Source organism: Prionailurus viverrinus, chromosome D4 (assembly GCF_022837055.1).
Source record: "Prionailurus viverrinus isolate Anna chromosome D4, UM_Priviv_1.0, whole genome shotgun sequence".
Lineage (NCBI taxonomy): Eukaryota > Metazoa > Chordata > Mammalia > Carnivora > Felidae > Prionailurus > Prionailurus viverrinus.
In genome coordinates this window covers 47,688,701-47,709,221 of record NC_062573.1, presented here as the reverse complement: position 1 = coordinate 47,709,221, position 20,521 = coordinate 47,688,701, and the positions used below count along the sequence as shown (strand labels likewise).

General features: G+C 41.7%; 1 protein-coding gene across 1 annotated transcript in view; it reads right to left on the bottom strand.

Moving 5' to 3' along the window:
* Positions 1-3,485, bottom strand: part of FREM1 (FRAS1 related extracellular matrix 1) — a 285,770-nt gene extending 282,285 nt beyond the window's left edge. Inside the window, exon 1 of the mRNA XM_047830267.1 lies at positions 3,458-3,485. The gene's annotated coding sequence lies outside the window, so the exon portion shown is untranslated. The remainder of the gene's footprint in view (positions 1-3,457) is intronic.
* Between the last annotated feature and the right edge of the window lie 17,036 nt (positions 3,486-20,521).

The following is a 20,521-nucleotide window of genomic DNA, read 5'->3' as shown; positions in this document are numbered from 1 at the left end:
TTCATAAGTGAGCGAATACATTTGCAAAGGATGTGTTTCTACGATCATCCCAAAGCAATAGATACAGACGAAATTAATATAAGAGGTGTTGAGAGTGACCACAATAACAAATAGTTTTGGGGGTGCCTAGGTGGCTCAGTTGGTTAAGTGTCTGTCTCTTGGTTTCAGCTCAGGTCATGATCTCACAGGTTCACGGTCTTGAGCCCCATGTTGGACTCCATGCTGACAGTGTGGAGCCTTCTTGGGATTCTCTCTTTTCTCTCTCTCTCTCTGCCCCTCCCCGCTTGCATGCATGCACTTTCTTCCTCTCTAAATAAATAAATAAACACTTAAAAATAATGAAATACAATAGTTTGTGGATATAGGAAATTATGAAAAGATTGGGAATAACCTAAATTCTCTATGATAATTGACACTTAGTCCAAACACTCTGTAATAAAACATGGCAAGCCTTCATAAAGAATGAAAAAATTGAAAATGGAGGGAGATTACAGAGATGACAAGACACTGTATTTTTATGTAAATTAGAGAACACATTTCTAGTCCTGAACGTGTTTGATGTCAGATGAGGGACTCCAACAGAAATGGAAGAGGCCACCACTGGACACACTGGCAGTGTAGAGACCACTGAAGTTACTTATCTTTCAGGTCAGACACTGACCTGAAGACACTGTATGGAGTAGAGTCTTCTATACAGAACTTGCAAGTGAGAGAATATTAGACACCTGTCCTGAGAGAGGAGAGGAGATATTAGTGCATTTGTTTCCCCTAGGGTGATACAAAGCTCATGGGATAAATACCATCTGGACAGCACAGGAATGCAAAGGTGCACAAAGAATTAAGAACTCAGGATCCATGGAATGACCTCAGGACGGAGCTGATCTTGGGGCGCCGGGGTGTCTCAGTCGGTTAAGCGTCCGACTCTTGATTTCAGCTCAAGTCATGCTCTCACGGTTCGTGAGTTCAAGCCCCACGTTGGGCTCTGCACTAACAGTGGGGGGAGCCTGCTTCGGATTCTCTGTCTCCCTCTCTCTCTGCCCCTCCCCCACTCTCTCTCTCTCAAAATAAATAAATAAATATTTTTTAAAAAAAGAACAGCGCTTATCCCATTACAAAAGGCTCTGAAATAAAACCCAAAGAGAAGTGTTAAAATGTTTTCAGACACTGAATCATCACTAAAATAACTATACCCTTCCACAGTTTCTCTGAAGAGCACAATGTATATTCAGAGGTACACATTTCAATGTGCTTGCTACATTTTAATCTCAACTCCTTATACTGTACTTGGTTTGTACAAATAAAGGGAGATAGTTGGAGGGCAAAGTGATCTTAGGGGTTGGATGATCCAAGGAAAATCCCATGGGAAATAAAATTTAGAGTGGTGATTCAAAGTTCTGGAAGGTTACTACAAGAAAAGGCAGTGCATCTATTTTCCAAGTGAGATGCCTTAGTGAGTAGCAACAAATATCCAGGCGCAACCTCAGAGAGAGAGTGGTCTTAAGTAAATGCAATGCTTGCATCATGCTTCCAGAAAAGTCCAGGTACCAATGTGCCTGTGTATGTTCCAAAACTTCCCCATTTCATAAAGCAACCAATTTTCCAATATTTTTGTTAAAGAGAACGAATTGTAAATGATATGCCCAGTTTTTGATGTCTTTCTTTCCAATTAGCAGTCTATCGTTGTGTTTTTAAAAACATTCTCCCCTTCTAATTGTTTTTCATGATAAAGATCCCCCTACAAAATTTTAATATTGTCATCATCTTATGAGAAGAAAAATTCCATACCAAAATTGGAAAAAGAATCATGATTTCTCCCTTATTCTCTGAAAACAAAAAATAATCAAGAAGGGCTTTGTTTTGGTATCTTCTGGTCTTCTAAGCACATGAGGGCTGGAAAATGGAATCGCTTAAATAACAACCCACATTGTTTCCCCTCACAAAACAGAATAATAGTGGGAACATTTTTGTGACTCCAAGGAAGCAAATGTTTCTAATTAGTGAACAAGATCAGCTGAGGTAGCTGCTCCGGGGCATCTGTGCCTCTCATTAGGGACACTATCCTGTAGAGCAAAACAACAAAACCGCCGGAATTCTGTTTGTGAAGGGTGCCACCTACCGAAGAACAAGCAGTACTACAGCCAGCGTCAAGGGGGTGGGGGTGGGGAACGATGGGGGAGTCAGGAAAAAGCGACAGTCCCGCCGTCTGGCGAGATTTCTTTGCCAAAAGGAGGCAAGAGGAGGGCATGGCACCGACTTAGCAGATACAGATACGGGTACGGGAGGGTCGGACTGGAAAGGCTTTGTGTGGAGAAGGTACTTACAGGGCCTTGCGGGGTCACTAGGGCTTAGCAAAGGGAGCGAGCATGGGAAGTGGAACTGGTTTGGAGGCAGGCAGGGGGGTGTGGAACGCTCTGAGGAGGACAGCGTCCCGTGAGGAGATGAGACCGGCTGTAGAAGAGTGTTTGCACTGGGAACTTGCAGGAATGAGACGAAATACCGAGGGCAATACCCCTGGAGGTATTATCAAGGCCTTGGCAAATGACTCTCAATTAAGAACACGGGGTGGGGGGGAGGGGGAGAGTTGGCACCTGGGTGGTTTCGGCTTAGGTCATGACCTCAAGGTTTATGAGTTCAAGTTCAAGCCCACACGGGCTCACTGCTGTCAGCACGGAGCCAACTTCAGATCCTCTGTCCCTTCTCTCTCTGCCCCTCCCCACTTCCCTTCTCTCTCTCTCAAAAATAAATCAAACATTAAAAAAAAAACACTGAGGTAATCATTTCACAGTATATACATGTATCAAATCAACATGCTGTATAGCTTAAATTCACATATTGTTGTTTGTCAATTATACCTCAATAAGGCTGGACAAATGTAAAGTAAATAAATAAAAAAAAAATTAAAGAACCAATGGATTATGGAAACAGAACTCTGTGAGAAACTACCGTACAGATGGCAAACCTCTTGACTCTTTGGAAATTCTCTCAAAGGCAATTACTGAGACTGAAGGTTGACATAATGTTCTGACAGGTAAAAATAGTGATCCTAATACCATCCTGGGCCCCCCAGCATTAAGAGCTACAGCACCTGTGGCTACCCCCCTAGATCATCAATATTAGAGGCCCAACCCTGCCCCCAAGACACCGAAGCCTGGATTCTGCCCACACATGCACCTCCTTCTCTGCTCCCATAAAAGTAATGTTCTCACTTCATTTTTTTGTTCTAAATATATTAACAGAGACCCGGCCATGTTCCGGGCATGGGAACAAAGGTGAAGACAGATATGGTCCCTTTCCTCATGGCACTCACCATCTAGTGGAGCATGGAGACATTAATTACATAACTACACAAATGCTAGTATAAAAGTCACGAGTACTCTAAATTCAAGGCTGTGAGAGCCTAAACAGGGATAACTGAGCTAGTCCAAGGGTGGAGGAAGCTATGTAAGGGGATTCTTACCAAGGAAACAACATTTGGCCAATATGGCTGCAGAGGGTGTCCTTCCTGGGGGTAGGCAGGAGACGGTTTGGAGTCCTCAGGCCAGGTTCCACCTTTTAACAGCTCTTTTTCTCTGGACAACTCACTTGAATTTCTTAGTCCTAGGCATGAAATGGGAAAACTAGTGGGAGTTAAATAATAAAATACACAGAATGTGCTCAGTGCAATGACTAGAACATAATATGCCTACAATAAATGCTAGCTGATATTATTTTTGATATTATTAATCCTCTCTGCTTTTATGCTGGAGTGTGGACAGTGAGGCAGAAGAGGAAAAGGAAAGATTTCATTTAAAGACTAGAATTGGCATATGCTATTTATATGTGATGTGTCACTGAACTTTTGGATTCCAGGTAGAACACAGGATTCATCATAACACAGAAGCAAATAGAAACTCATAATACTATTAGAACTCTTTCTTAATCATCTGGCTGGAAATTGAACCATTATGTTTAACATCATTTACATGGGAAAATGTGTTCCAATCCAAACTGAATTAACCAAAAAATATTTTTGAATACAATGCATTTGTTATTGGCAACTGTCCATTCTTCCACACAGAATTCTATAGGTGAGAGCAGTATTTTACATAGGATGGAAAGCCCCTGAAACATGGGGTAATGCCTTTCCATGGCTGTTGGCTATTCCACTTAGAAATGACAATAGTGATACCATAGCCACAACCTCATCACACCTGGGAAATTGTCATGGAAATTACATGACTTACTCAGTGACAGGTAAATGCACCTGAGAGATAACATCTCTTAATCAGGTTCCTTTTGTACATTTCATTAAAGTGTCACCCCTAACTAAAGGGAATGCTGTCTCTCTTCTAAGCCCTCTATTATGTTCACAGAACCAGTGTATAACAGGCAGAAACAAAACAAGCAATTTGGTGAGTTTCTGATGACTCTGTCCATTTGAATAATTGGGTGATTCAGAGAGATATCTGGCTTAAATTTTTCAAGTTTTATTTGTGCTTATTATGGGGGGGGAGGGTGCAGGGGGGAAGGGGTGGAAAAAGAGAAGGACAGAGAATCCCAAGCAGGTTCCACACTGCCAGCACAGAGTCTGATGTGGGGCTCAATCCCACAAACCGTGAGATCATGACCTGAGCCAAGATCAAGAGTCAGACACTTAACCAACTGAGGCACCCAGGTGCCCCTATCAGGCTTAATTTTTTTAAATAAACTTAAGTGAGTATTTGACCTAAATGGAATAGTAAAATGTTTTTAACTATGTTCAGAATGATTTACAAACATGTGAGAAAAACCTATGCACATATAGAAAAGATGGAGAAAATGTACTAAAATGTATTAAAACTGGTTGGTTTTCTGTGAAGATGACACAAAGAAATGGAAAAACAGTCCAGGCTCATGGATCTCAAGAACAAATATTGTTAAAATGTCTACACTATCGAAAGCAATCTACACATTCAGTGCAATCCCTATCAAAACACCATAAGCCTTTTTCACAGAACTAGAACAATCCTAAAATTTGTATGGATCCACAAAAGACCCCCCGAATAGCCCAAGTAATCTTGAAAAAGAAAAGTGAAGCTGAAAGCATCACAATCCCAGACTTCAAAATGTATTACAAAGCTGTAGTCATCAAAACAGTAAGGTACTGGCACAAAAAGAAACAGATCAATGGAACAGAATTAAAAAACCCAGAAATCAACCCATATTTGTATGGTCAATTAATCTTCAACAAAGGAGGAATGAATATCCAATGGGAAAGGACAGTCTCTTTAACAAATGGTGCAGGAACAACTGGACAGCTACATGCAAAAGAATGAAACTGGACCACTTTCTTACAGCACACACAAAAAGAAATTCAAAATATATTAAAGACCTAACTGTGAGACCTGAAACCATAAAAATCCTAGAAGACAACACAGGCAATAATTTCTCTGGCACTGGCTGGAGCAACTTTCTAGATATGTCTCCTTAGGCAAGGGCACTGAAACCAAAAAAAACTGCTGGGACTTCATCAAAATAAAAAGGTCCTACACAGCAAAGGAAATAATCAGCAAAACTAAAAGGCAACCTACTGAATAGGAGAAAAGATTTGCAAATGACATATCTGCTAAAGGGTTAGTATCCAAAATACAGAAAAAACTGATACAATTCAACACCCCAAAAACAAGTACTACAATTAAAAATGGGCAGAAGACATGAACAGACATATCTCCAAAGAAGACATCCAGAGGGCCAACAGACACATGAGAAGATGCTCAACATCACTCATCTTCAGAGAAATACAAACCAAAACTATGATGTGGACCCTACCCCTGCCTCAGTCGTGGAACTGTCTTCAACAGTCTCTGCAAATGGTTTCTGTGGCCTAGCGTCCCCTCCCCCATTCATGATTGTGCACTGAGGGCTGTGAGGGGTCACTGCCAGGGTTTCCACCAGCCCACAAACAGCCATCCCCTCCAGCGGCTTGTTCATGGCCACCCATGACTGTTACCAGTACTGCCTGAGTTCCATGTCCAGTAACGGTTCTTGGGGAGTACAGAGTATACTGGGGAATCTGCCCCTCACCACCCCAGTCTCCCCATGGGTCACTGGTGGGCAAGCTTCTTTTTTGGGAAGTCCACTCTCCTATTCATGGCTACAGTGTTTGAGTCCCTAGAACCCTTGGAATCTCCTCAGGCCTTCAGCAACACAATCACCTGTGACTTGGTCCTCGAAGCCGTGAAGAAGCAGCCTCGTGGCCAGCCTGGCAAAGCCAACACTGGGCCCCAAACCTGAATGGCCACCACCAGGATTCAAGAGGTGCTAAGCTCATCAGAGCCCCTCCTATAAACTCAGTAGGCTGCCACAAACAGAGACAATATCAAAACAGCAAAACACCAAAAAGGAAGTTGAGAGAATCCCACTCTACCATCCAAGTGGCACACAAGCCTTCCCGACACCCTGTAACTGTGTGCCTTGCACCCAGTAGAAAATAAACTCCAAGCAGCCAGTAAAAAAAAGAGGGAGAGCACCTGGGTGGGTCAGTCAGTCAAGCACCTGACTCTTGGGCTCAGATGGTGATCTCACGGTTTGTGAATTCGAGCCCCACATTGGGCTCTGGGCTAATAGTGCAGAGCCTGCTTGGGATTCTCTCTTTCCTCTTCTTGCCCCACTCTCTCAATGTCAAAATAAATAAATAAAAGCCACCACCACCACCACCAACAAAAACTACATGCAATATCACCTCACAGTCAGAAAGGCTAAAATCAACAACACAAGAAACCCATGTTGGTGAGGATGTGGAGAAAAACCCTCTTGCACTGTTGGTGGGAATGCAAACTGGTGCAGTCACTGTGGAAAACAGGATGGAGGTTCCTCACAAAATTAAAAATAGAACTACCCCACGACCCAGCAATGGCACTACTAGGTATTTACCTAAAGAATACAAAAACACTAATTCAAAGTGATACCTGCACCTTTATGTTTATAGCAGCATTATTTACAATAGCCAAGATATGGAAGCAGCCCAAGTGTCCACTGACTGATGAATGAATAAAGAAGGGGTGGTGTGTGTATACGTGTGTGTGTATTTATATTTATATTTTTATATATGTTTACAAATATATTTATATATATGTTTATATATATTCATACACACACACACACAATGGAATATTACTGAGCCACAAAAAAAGAATGAAATCTTGCCATTTGCAACAACATAGATGGAGCTAGAGGGTATTATGCTAAGCGAAATAAGCCAGTCAGAGAAAGACAAATACCATATGATTTCACTCATATGTGGAATTTAAGAAACAAAACAAATGAGCATGGGGGGAAAAAGAGAGAGAGGCAAGCCCCAAAACAGACTCTCTTGATTATACAGAACAAACCAATGGTTACTAGAAGGGAGGTGGGGGGGGGGGGATGGGTTAAACAGGTGATGGGGATTAAGAAGTGCACCTGTCTCGATGGACACTTACCAGGTGATGTGTGGAAGGGTTGAATCACTACATCATACTCCTGAAACCAATATTACAGTTACAATTATTACAATATTACAGTTAACAATATTACAGTTACAATTATAACTGGAACTACAATTAAAACTTTAAATATATGTTTTCTCGAGGCACCTGGGTGGCTCAGTCAGTTGAGCATTAGACTTCAGTTCTGGTCATGATCTCATGGCTTGAGAGTTCAAGCCCCGCATCAGCACAGAACCCACTTTGGATCCTGTGTCCCTCCCTCTCTGCCTCTCCCTCATTCATGCTCTCTCTCAAAAATGAGATATATATATATAGATAGAGATAGAGATAGAGATAGAGATAGAGATAGAGATAGAGATAGAGATAGAGATATATAGACAGATATAGATAGATAGATAGATGATAGATATCCACACACATCTATCTATCTATCTATATGTTTTTCTCTATTTTTTCATATTTTCTCCAATGGGTGTATAAGTTTAACACATAAAGTAAAATCTTTCACTATGTGGGATAAAAAAAAAGGCACATAACAGATCAAAAACATGAAATTTCTCATAATTGGGGAAAAGGGTATTCACTTCCCACAACTCTCAATAATTTCTCTTCATACTCAGGCACCATGGAAATGCCAGAGGAACGGGCGTAAATATTTTTATTTTTTAATCATATCGCCTGGAAGCCGTCCAATTCACTAAAAATCAATTCCCAGAAAACTATTTCAGTGAACTGCCAAATTAGAGCAAACTGGTTTGTGGGGGGGAAGGGGGGGGGGACGGGGGGGGGTAAGGACCTGAAGCTGCATTGCCCAATTGTTTGATAAAATACACCTAATTTATGTTATAAATAGCAGTGCTGGTGGTGAGTGGACACTCTCCTGATTCTTCTGAATTTAACTGCTTGTTGTTTACCTGGAAAGAGCTCAGTGATTTCTAAGACCATTTCAGTAAAGGGTTGAAACTCACAAGGGATCCTAAGAAAGACGCTGTTTTTCTTATTTTGCCTCTGAAATAACACAAAGGATTGGATACTCAGATCAGACTCACCAGAATCAGAGACGTTACCCTTTCTGAGGCTTTATGGAACATCAAGGAGGGATCCGGGACCTGTGATTCAGCTTGCAAAGTCCTCTCTTGTGTCGTTTGCCAATATTTAACATATGCAATCATTGCCTTCACACACAAAAAGCTATCTCTATCATAAAACGTCTTCTTTATTCCTATAGTTACATAGCTGTGGCTCTCAAGCTGGCCCTAGTATATGGAGGGTGAGGAGAGACTGAAGAAAGAGGCTGACCACCCTAGATGGATAGAAGGCAGGTTTAATAAGCAAGGGGAACTTAACTTACAAGGCTTGTCTTGAGTGATGACAAGACGAGTAGTCTCCACACTCAGCTGCCAGTCTTTAAAGTTTTTACAGAGGTCTTCATTGGGTTCAGTCACATATTCAGGCCAGATGATCTCTCTTGAGGCTGTGTCCTTAAAATGGCTCCAGCTCTGGGAACGGTGAGCAGAACCAACACTCCAAGGACAGGGGAGGGAGCAATGAGCCTCTGATTGCCCCGGGGCCAGCTGGAGGGTCAACCAGCAGTCATGCCTTCTCCATGACCTCCCCCAACAATAGCTTAAGTGACTTCTTCCAGGAAGCCATACCCCATAAAACCAGATTCCTGGTCTGTTTGCCATGATCAATTTTAGGCCAGGTATATTCTGCAATGCTAAAAATATTCCACAATTAAGGACTCTCCCATCAGAGAATGCCATTAGTGTGTCTGCCAAGAAATCTGTCATTAATGTGTTTACAAAGAGATGTGACCAAGTCTTCTTTCTGTACAGAGAGTCTCTCAGTAAAAGGGAGAACCGGCTGCATGCCTGTGGTACCTCTTTCTTCCCAGCCATCAAGAGAAAAATAATTTGTATTTATTTGCTTCTTTTATTAAAAGCTTTTCTTTCTTATTTCAAACAAAAATGTTTGAGGCAAAATATATAGATGAGCAAAATAATTTTAAAATATTTGGAGGACTTAAATCAACCTAATTCCTCGTCCAGAGATGACCATTAATAGATGGATTATATATTTCACCATCCTTTTAATAAATGCATACTATTAGTGAAATGACATCGGGCTAATGGTCCTTGAGACACATGTAAATTATAAACAAGAAGGGGGAATATATTTCTTTTTTTTTCAATATATGAAATTTATTGTCAAATTGGTTTCCATACAACACCCAGTGCTCATCCCAAAAGGTGCCCTCCTCAATACCCATCACCCACCCTCCCCTCCCTCCCACCCCCCATCAACCCTCAGTTTGTTCTCAGTTTTTAAGAGTCTCTTATGCTTTGGCTCTCTCCCACTCTAACCTCTTTTTTTTCCTTCCCCAAGGGGGAATAGATTTCTAGGAGAACAGTGTGAGGAGCTTTGCAAACCTTCTACCCAGCAAAACAACCATAACTAGTAAAGATTTACTTTTATTTTAAGTCTCTAGAAATTCTCATAAAAGCATACAGCACTTAGTGAGTTAGTCAAGGGGTACCTGGGTGGCTCAGTCAGTTAAGTATCCAACGCTTGATGTCGGCTCAGGTCATGATCTCATGGTTCATGAGTTTGAGCCCCATGTCGGGCTCTGAGCTCTGTCAGCACAGAGACTGCTTGGGAGTCTCTCTCCCTCTCTCTCTGTCCCTACCCTGCATGTGCTCTCTCCTTCTCAAAATAAATAAATGTACTTATACAATTTTTTAAAGAAATATTTACTCAACAAAATTCTACTAAATCTCAGTAAGAATAACAAGAATGGGTGGCATCTCCCCTGAGCCCAGATCAGCACAATGGAAGCAGTAATCCAGCTGGTGCAGCCTAGGACACAGGGTTTCCATTTCCCCCAGCTCTCAGTTTGGGGCCACAGCATCTCTCCAGGAGAACCAGGCCATCAGCGTGTCTCATACCCGCACAACGTTCATGGTGCAGAGGTTCTACCCCAGGCAACAATAGCTAAGAGCTCCCAGGCTACCTTCTATCACCCTCAAATCATGGGGCAGAAGCCCTATCCCAGGCATTACAGGCTGACAATACTAGGACCCAAATCCCCTTGATCTCAGCTCATTCATGGTCAGATTCCATGTCAGGAGAGGCAAGCTGAGAAGACCACAGGCTACTGGCCCATGCAACACACTGCTCATCAATCAGGGATGTCATTCTGAGAGAAGTGGACCATGTCCCTGCCCCAAGACGTCAACAATTGAACATAGATTTTGCCCACTGTGAGAGACAAGCCATAAACACAGACAGCTTTGAATCTCTCCTTAAAGGAATGATTTTATTTGGAACAGGGTACAGGGAAGTTTAAGCCAAAGGGCACTATTGAAACAGTGGAGATTTTGGAGATAAGCAATTAAGATGAGACTGGTGACTTCAGAAGAATAATAAGCTAAATTGTAGACCAGTGGAAGTTTAACAGAGAACTAAGGAAAAAGACAGCTAAAAATGAGCCTCCTGGGATCAAAACAAAGCTCAAAGACTGGCCTTGAAGAGTTTTCCTCCTGAAAAAGGACCCAAATTTAATTAGATAAAATTGTCAAGCAATTTATGTCCCAGGGCATAGTTCAAAGCAATAGAGGCACCCAGCTAGAAATCAAAGAAGCCTAATAGCTGGGTGTGGTACCAACAGAGGTGGCCAGACTTTTAGAGAGATGAGGGAAAGAGACAGTCAAAGCAAGCCCTGCTAACGCTACTGTCATCCCACCATATCTTTGGTTATCCCCACAGCTGTACCCTGTGAGATGCAACATCAGAGGCTTTACCCCGGAGCACAGAAACTTCCAGCCAAGTCGCTGAACGAATAAAAGACAAAGACACATGAAAGTAACTACAATCCGAAGGGACAAAAGACCCAGAAAGTAAATAAAAAGGGTTAATATAACAAATACTATAGGTAAAGCATTAATAGTCCTTATCTATGAAAATTGGCCCTTCAGTTAACACTCTAGCTCTATCTTCTGGAGACCTGATAAAGGTAAGGAGTCTCACTCCATGAGGGAGATACAACACTGGGAGGCAGGTGCCTCTTTTGGTGTCTTGCTTGCACTGAGTAAATAAAGGTTGAGGTTGGACTGTCACCCTCAGTTTGGCTCACTGTCTTAAACTGACCACCTAAACACCTGAATCCTCAACAGGTGGAAGGTTAACTGTGACACTAAGTGTCAGTCCATTCAGGCTTCTATAACAAAGATAGCCTGGACTGAGTTGCTTATGAACAATAGAAACTCGTTTCTGACGGTTCTGGAGGCTGGAAAGTCCAAGATCAAGGTACTAGCAGAGTCTGATGAGGGTCACTTCCTAAACCACCTTGCTGTAACCAAACGTCGGGGAGGGAACAAGGGAGCTTTCTCAGCCTTCTTTTACAAGGGAATTACTTCCATGCGTGAGGGCTCTGCCTGCCTAACCTAATCTCCTCTCCCCAAGGCATCATCTCGGGGACAGGATTTCAATATATGATTTGGGGGGAGGGGATGACACAGATATTTAGTCTACAGCATTAAGCCATGTTGCTTAATGATTAGGATGACCCTTGGCTGGTAAAATTCATCTGGATCAGGGAAGACTGGAAATGAGCTTTAAATACTTGATCAGACAAGGGAGCTGTGGGTACCCCTGAGTGTGGTGACTCTGGTAACTGGAACATCCCTTAGAGGCCCTAGAAGCCTATCAAGCTGTTATTTAAAAAAAAAAAAAATTGGCAGGGCACCTGGGTGGCTCAGTGGGTTAAGTGTCCAACTCTTGATTTCGGCTCAGGTCATTATCTCAGTGCCCATGAGATCTAGCCCTGCGTTGGGCGCTGCTTGGGATTCTCTCTTTCCTTCTCTCTCAGCCCCCACTTCCCCCCCCCCCCCAACTTGCTCACACTCTTGCATGTGCCCTCTCTCAAAATAATCTTTAAAAAAAATTAGCTACTGTGAGATATGAGGCTTCCAAGCAAATGGGAGCCCTTGCGTTGCCTGTTGCATCTCTCCTGCTCTCGCACCGGAGCTGAGCCGCTTGACCACAAAGACTGCTTTGGCCCATGGTTCCCACTTAAAATATGATGGCCATCTTTCTGGTATGAAATATTCTAAATCATTTGCAATAACTGCATAGTATCCATTGAATGAAGGTACCATAATTTCCTAAGCCTGGTGTTGGGCATAAAGGTCTTTTCTGGCTTTTCTGCTATTTCAAACTATGCCTTAAGAAGTAAGTATGATATTAGTTTAATAGAGACATGATTATTCTAAGGATATATTCCTAAAAATGAGAAAGTCGTATTTATTCTGCCGGAAATTTCTACAAAAAACCTTCTATGACCATTTCTCTGAAATGAGTGCTTTTATTCCGCTCATCAATTCACTAGGTAAAGGCCTTATCCATACCTATTTTTCAATTATCTGGTACTGTATTTGTAATATTAACTAAACAGTAAATATTATTTTCCAGAAAACTTCCATAGAATAAATCCACTTGATCCAGGCAAATGTACTGCTTAATAGCTTTATAAATCTAACAGTCATAGCTTTTTACTTAGAGTTAAGGAATAAAATTAAGTTTATAGCCCGTGCATTTCTTTTTTCTTGCCAACGAAACTAAAACAAGGAGAAGTTTCTTTGGTTCCTGGAGCATGTTTATAAACCTCTTCTAAAACTGGAAGTAATTTATGACTGAATGTTCTGTACAATACAGCTGTGTATCCATCTGGCCCTGGTGCTTTATTACCTGATATGTCTTATAGGGCACTTTTAAAAAATATCTTTTCATCCACAGAGCTTATTTAATTTCCCTTTGCGTCTGGCCTCAATAATTCCAAAACTCTATTTCATCCTCATGGCAAACACACAAAATAAATCCCCAAATCCTACGTGCTATCTTCCCACAGTCATATTTATAAGGTCCATAAATCAAGGAGAAGCTTTGAAAAGAATTTTTCTTAAATTATATTTAGAATTTGTTCATCCTGTGCATAAGCTAAACTTCAACTGATACTGGAAGTTGGCTTTTGTCCCAAGTGGGAATATGCCTTTTTGGAATCATACATCTATCTACAAAGAAGTTGCCAACGTCTTACAAATGTTTCTTCTCAAAGAAGAGACCATTTCTAAGAAGTTACATTATTTCAAGGGGCAACATAAAGAGGGCAATTATCCAATAAGCATTCATCGGCTTTCTCTGACTTTCAACCAAAAAGCAGCAAGAAAACAATGATCGCCTTTGGTTCCAACAAGACTGATATGGAGGGCTATCTCCTGGAAAGACCAGGAATCCTGAGCCATAGCTTCCAGGTGTATGCTGTGGTTAAATATCAGAGTGGACCAGGGTGGGAGGCTTGGTACGGGCCCGTAAGCACAGTCTTTGAGGACCCTCACTTACTCTTATCCTGCTTCTAGACTTGAGGGCACAACGATGAGAGAGGCAAGGGGATGAAGTCATTGTTTATGTCTTGTATAAGCCCAGATGAGGGGAACCCCATATCCACCGTCAATGCAAAAGGACAGTATACTTGGGAAATGGCATAACCTGGATCTTGAACTCAAGCAAAACCTGAGAAAACAGTACTGATTACCTTGGAGAGGTGGTGAGCCCAAGTGACAGAGTGAGGGAAAGTCTGATCTGCTCGGGTCACTCCACTGACCCATCCCCAACAGTAAAACCAAACTTTCACTTGGTTTTGATGCCAATGGAACTATGGCAAATGAGGTGATTGTAGAGATTTCTTACCCCCCCCCCCCGCCAAAGGAGGCGCATTGTCTGAGTTTAGGGAAGACGGAGGTAGGGGTGTGAAGGGGTGCTTTGTACAGTTCTAGGGCACAATGTTACATATTCTAAAGAGAACCTGGACTACAAGATCAAAAGCCACCTATCTGTGTTTTGTTTTTAGTGTTCCTAAGCAACAAGGAGAAGAAATTTGAAATTACAAATTATCCATAACGTTCTCTTCAACTCAAAGCATTTAACTAAACAGCTAATGACGCCTACCATAATTTACTTAAAGCTTACCCTATTCTAGGCACCATGGTAAGCACACCATGAGTGACATCTCATTGAAGAAGTATCAAAAACAGCAGAGTATAAGAGTTAAGTAATAGAAGATTACTGTAAGATCCTCCCTAGGTTTCCTTTGGAGCAAGAACTGCGCCTTGTCTTTGCATCCGTCAGACAGCACTGGGCATTCATTCAGTGAGCACTCGATAAATATTAAACTAAATGATCTAAAGCTGTAATGAATTCAAGCAGTGAAAATTCCTCCAAAGAGAAGAAAGTCTTACAATTTTGGCAGTGATTCAGTGTTTATTTTTAGGAATGTAAATGACATCATAGAAAAGTTATATCGCCTATAGTATATTATTCTATTTGCTTTAAATATGCCATCTCGGAATACGAAAATCAAATCAAAGCCTGAGCCTATTCCAGGAGCAGCATTCAATTTTAACTTCCTTGCTAAGAGAGGACTGGCAGAACTTTCCCACAGCGGGAATAGTCCCCAAAGTATATCCCGCAGGGGACCACGTGCAGGTGGTGCACACAATCAGCGACGCCAGCACATGGGTTCTGGGTCAAATTAGAGAGGGCTGAGAACAGTTAAACTAGTTTCCTTGCTGGAATGCATATTGGCATCTTTATACTGCCCCATGTATGTTGTAAACCTCCCCAAAAGAGGATTGGGGCTGCGGCATTGCTCAGATTCCTGGTGTGAGGAACTGCTTTTTCAGTGCCACAGCTTGAGGAGCGGCGTTCCACGGAACCCACTTTGAGAAGCACTGGCCTGGGTCAGCCATGCCTCTTCGCCTATGTGTCCATCCAATGGTACTCTTAGATTCTACTTTCCTCATCGGCCAACCGTTTTCACTAGCTGGGACTCCTCTGCCTGTGGTCTAGCGTATTAGGAGAAGAGACAAGAAACAGCTCCAGAACTATCCCTTCTGGAGTACCAATCTCTTTTCTTTTTCTTTTTTCTTTTTTTTTCTTTTTTGAGAGAGAGAGAGGATACAAGTGAGCAAGGGGCAGAAAGAAAGGCGGGTGGGGAGAGGGAGAGAGAGAAAGAGAGTGAGAAGTGGGGCTCGAACCCATGGATCGTGAGATCATGACCTGAGCCAAAGTCAGATGCTTAACGACCCCGAGCACCAGTTTCTCCAGAAGCTGCTAAGACATGCCTTCAGAGGCACTGAGAAAGATGGGCAAAGATGAAAGAACAATTGAGTGGGGCAAGGGAAACTGAGGAGAACACAGGACAAGAAGAAAAGAGAAAGAGAAAAAGACAACGTACGAAGGAGTACCTGGTGAGAAGGGATGTGACCCCACAAACAATTAATGCCCACCTTCCACACTAACGTGACCATCCCAGAGTTGAGTTAAACTGAAGCCGGCAAAGAGGTGGTCGTGCTGGAGCAGCTGAAGCCCTCAGACCCTCAGCCTCAGCCCCCTGAGCCAAGCAAGGGAAGTCATCTGCATACACAGCAAACCTTTACCACCCCTTGAGGTTTTCTTAACATTTCTATTCGGGATTCTGCTATTTTGAAGGATAATACACCATTCACGAAAATGATTCGATCTTGACAAAAGCAAAAGCACACAAAGGGTGAGTGGCAGGCAGAGACCACAGCCATTTGGCTTCAGAATCTCAGATTCATAGATGTTCCACGGGTAAGGACCTCAGAGGCAAGCTCGTTTTGGTGACTGTCTTTGCAAGTGGCCATCAGAAATGGGTGTTCTAGAAACGTTCTTTCTCTGAAAATCATTAAAGGTAAACTGCCAACCCCCCCCCGTTCACTGCGGCTTCCTGGCAGGAGGGACAGTCTATGGGATTCCTCGGAGCATGTCCCCTGTTACTAAAATATTTGCACCGGCAGGATCAGATGCAACCTGGGGAATTTGAAATGTTACCTGCAACACTGACACCTGGTGGCTTCTACGTCCTACTGCACCTAAGTCAGGCAGGAAATAAGGCCTGGATTGTAAGCAATAAATATTTGGTGACAACATAAAAGTATTACACGAGTTCTGGAAAAGGAATCCAGAAATGTTAAGAATGAACCTCCACTCAGAGCTTATTCTGCTCACTATATAAAAAATTATGACAAAAGCACTACTGTAATATAAGTCCTTTCTACAGGGGAAGTAGCTAGGGAAATATCCAATTATTGGGATTGCAAGGATCACAGCATGTCTCCAGGTGATGTTTTAAGTGAGATTTGTTTTCTGCACTATGCCTCACCCGCACACCTGCCAGTGACCCTGCCCACGCACTGCGACTTTAAAAAACGAAACAGACAATGGCATTCTCTCCTAAGAATCGTGGGACCGGGAGGGGCACCTGGGTGGCTCAGTCGGTTAAGTGCCCAACTTCGCTCGGGTCATGATCTCACAGTCCGTGGGTTCAAGCCCCGGGTCGGGCTCTGTGCTGACAGCTCAGAGCCTGGAGCCTGCTTCAGATTCTGTGTCTCCCTCTCTCTGCCCCTCACCAGCTCACGTTCTCTCTCTCATTCTCTCTCTCTCTCTCTCAAATAAACATTAAAAAAGAAAAGAATTGTGGGACCAGGAGAACAAAAAATAACACTGTTTATCCAAAGAGATGAAGGCCGAGTATCCCATGAGGTAGAAAGAAAGCCAAAGAGGGCCCTGTACATGACGAAGTTTTGAGGAGTCAGGGTCTAAGAAGATACAGACACCGCTGGCCAAGAAAGAGAGGAATGTAGAGTATGCAAAGAGAGGCCACAAAGCATGAAGAAAGGTAAAACAATGGAGAGAGAAGTGGACAGAGGTGAAAACCCTTGGTTTCCTGGCCCTCTTGTGAACCTAATTTTTCTTTAATTAAGAAAAAAAAATCAAAGATTAGTTGGCCATACGTTTGTGGGTCCCTTTCTGGGTTCTCTATTCTGTTCCATTGATCTGAGTGTCTGTTCTTGTGCCAGTACCATACTGTCTTGATGATTATAGCTTTGTAATACAGCTTGAGCCTGGGATTGTGATGCCTCCTGCTTTGGTTTTCTTTTTCAAGATTGCTTTGGCTATTCGGGGTCTTTTCTGGTTCCATGCAAATTTTAGGATTATTTGTTCTAGCTCTGTGAAGAATGCTGGTGTTATTTTATAGGGATTGCATTGAATATGTAGATTGCTTTGGGTAGTATTGACATTTTAACAATAATTGTTCTTCCTACCCAGGACCATGGAATATTTTTCCATTTTTTGGTGTCTTCTTCAATTTCTTTCATAAGCTTTCTATAGTCTTCAGCATATAGGTTTTTCACCTCTTTGGTTAGAATTATTCCTAGGTATTTTATGGGTTTTGGTGCAATTGTAAATGGGATCGATTCCTCGATTTCTCTTTCTGTTGCTTCATTGTTGGTGCATAGGAACACAACTGATTTGTGTGCAATTGATTTTATATCCTGCAACTTTGCTGAATTCATGGATCAGTTCTAGCAGTTTTTTGGTGGTCTTTTGGGTTTTCCATATAGAATATCATGTCATCTGTGAAGAGTGAAAGTTTGACCTCCTCCTGGCCAATTTGGATACCCTTTACATGTTTGTGTCGTCTGATTGCTGAGGGTAAGACTTCAAATACTACATTGAATAACAGTGGCAAGAGTGGACATCCCTGTCTTTCCTAAACTTAGGGGGAAAGCTCTCAGTTTTTACCCATTGAGGATGATATTAGCATTGGGTCTTTCATATATGGCTTTTATGATCTCAAGGTATGATCCTTGTACCCCTACTTTCTTGAGGGTTTTTATCAAGAAAGGATGCTGTATTTTGTCAAATACTTTTTCTGCATCTATTGGGAAGATCATATGGTTCTTGTCCTTTCTTTTATTGATGCGATGAGTCACATTGATTGTTTTGAGGATATTGAACTAGCCCTGCATCCCAGGTATAACTCCCACTTGGTCGTGGTGAATAATTTTTTTAATGTTTGTTGGATCTGGCTGGCAGGGAAGAATAGCAAATGGAATAAATACAGTCTCTTCAGCAAGTGGTGCTGGGAAAACTGGACAGCAACATGCAGAAAAATGAACCTGGATCACTTTCTTACACCATACACAAAAATACACTCAAAATGGATGAAAGACCTAAATGTAAGAGAGGAAGCCATCAAAATCCTAGAGGAGAAAGCAGGCAAAAACCTCTTTGACCTAGGCTGCAGCAACTTCTTATTCAACACATCTCTTGAGGCAAGGAAAACAAAAGCAAAAATGAACTATTGGGACCTCATCAAAATAAAAAGCTTCTGCACAGTGAAGGAAACAATCAGCAAAACTAAAAGGCAACCGACAGAATGGGAGAAGATATTTGCAAATGACATATCAGATAAAGGGTTAGTATCCAAAATCTATAAAGAAATTATCAAACTCAACACCCAAAAAATAAATAATCCAGTGAAGAAGTGGGCAAAAGACATGAATAGACACTTCTCCAAAGAAGACATCCAGATGGCCAACCGACACATAAGTAAACACTCAACATCACTCATCATCAGAGAAATACAAATCAAAACCACAATGAGATACCACCTCACACCTGTCAGAATGGCTATTACCAACAGATGTTGGCAAGGATGTGGAGAGAGAGAATCTCTTTTGCACTGTTGGTGGGAATGCAAACTGGTGCAGCCACTCTGGAAAACAGTATGGAGGTTCCTCAAAAATTAAAACTACCTGATGACCCAGCAATTGCACTACTAGGTATTTTTCCTAGGGATACAGGTATGCTGTTTCAAAGGGAAACATGCACCCCAATGTTTATAGCAGCACTATCAACAATAGCCAAAGTATGGAAAGAGCCCAAATGTCCATTGATGGATGAATGGATAAAGAAGATGTGGTATATATATACAATGGAGTATTACTTGCAATTGAAAAGAATGAAATATTGCCATTTGCAACTACATGGATGGAACTAGAAGGTATTATACTAAGTGAAATTAGTTAGGCAGAGAAAGACAAATATCATATGACTTCATTCATATGAGGACTTTAAGACACAGAACAGATGAACATAAGGGAAAGGAAGCAAAAATAATATAAAAACAGGAGGGGGACAAAAACCTAAGAAACTCTTAAATATGGAGAACAGAGGATTACTGGAGGGGTTGTGGGAGAGGGGATGGGCTAAATGGGCAAGGGGCAGTAAGGAATTTACTCCTGAAATCATTATTGCACTATATGCTAACTAACTTGGATGTAAATTAAAAAATAAATAAAATTAAAATAAAATAAAATAAAATAAAATAAAATAAAATAAAATAAAATAAAATAATTTACCTAAGCTACTTAAAAAAAAAAAGTCACAGAGGTAACTTGGGTGATTTCCAAGGCACAAAAGGAGTCCTGGTTTCTCATAATTAACATATCAAATCTTTCTTACAAATCTGAATTGCTTTTCAAACTGCACTAATTCCTTAGTACTTTTTGCCTATTTTCCTTGTTTATCTCTGATGCTCAATGGTGCTGATAGAGCTGGCTTTTCAGTTGGAATGAGATTGGACACTTTGCTTCCATGAAGTTGCATTCAAGACTCAGACATCTGAGACAAATATAACTTAAGGGTTTCTTTGTAACTCAGAAAGGCCCAATTCAGTTCTGTACCGATGTTTGTTCAGAGTCAGACTGAATGCATTCAAGTTTGCTCACCCTTCTTCCCTGTCTCACCCTACAGACTGGGGTGCCTGGGTGGCTCAGTCAGGTACACATCTGCTCTTGATTTCAGTGCAGGTCATAATCTTACTGTTGGTGAGACTGAGCCTTGCATTTGGCTCTGTCTGCCAGAGGAGTCTGCTTGGGATTCTCTGTCCCTCGCTCTCTGCTCCTCCCCCCACCTCAAAATAAATAAATAAACTTAAAAAAAAAACCACAAATGTTTCTAAGACAGGTAACACAAAAATCAGATCCGTTCTACCACCATTGTTGACAATCAAGACCAATGGGCATTTTTTTCCTATTGTAAATGGATATGGCTATAAATCAAAACTGTTTTGACCTTAAGTCAACATTTATTTAACATATGATGGGACTAAATGATATGTATCAGCCACTCTGCTGGGCATACAGATA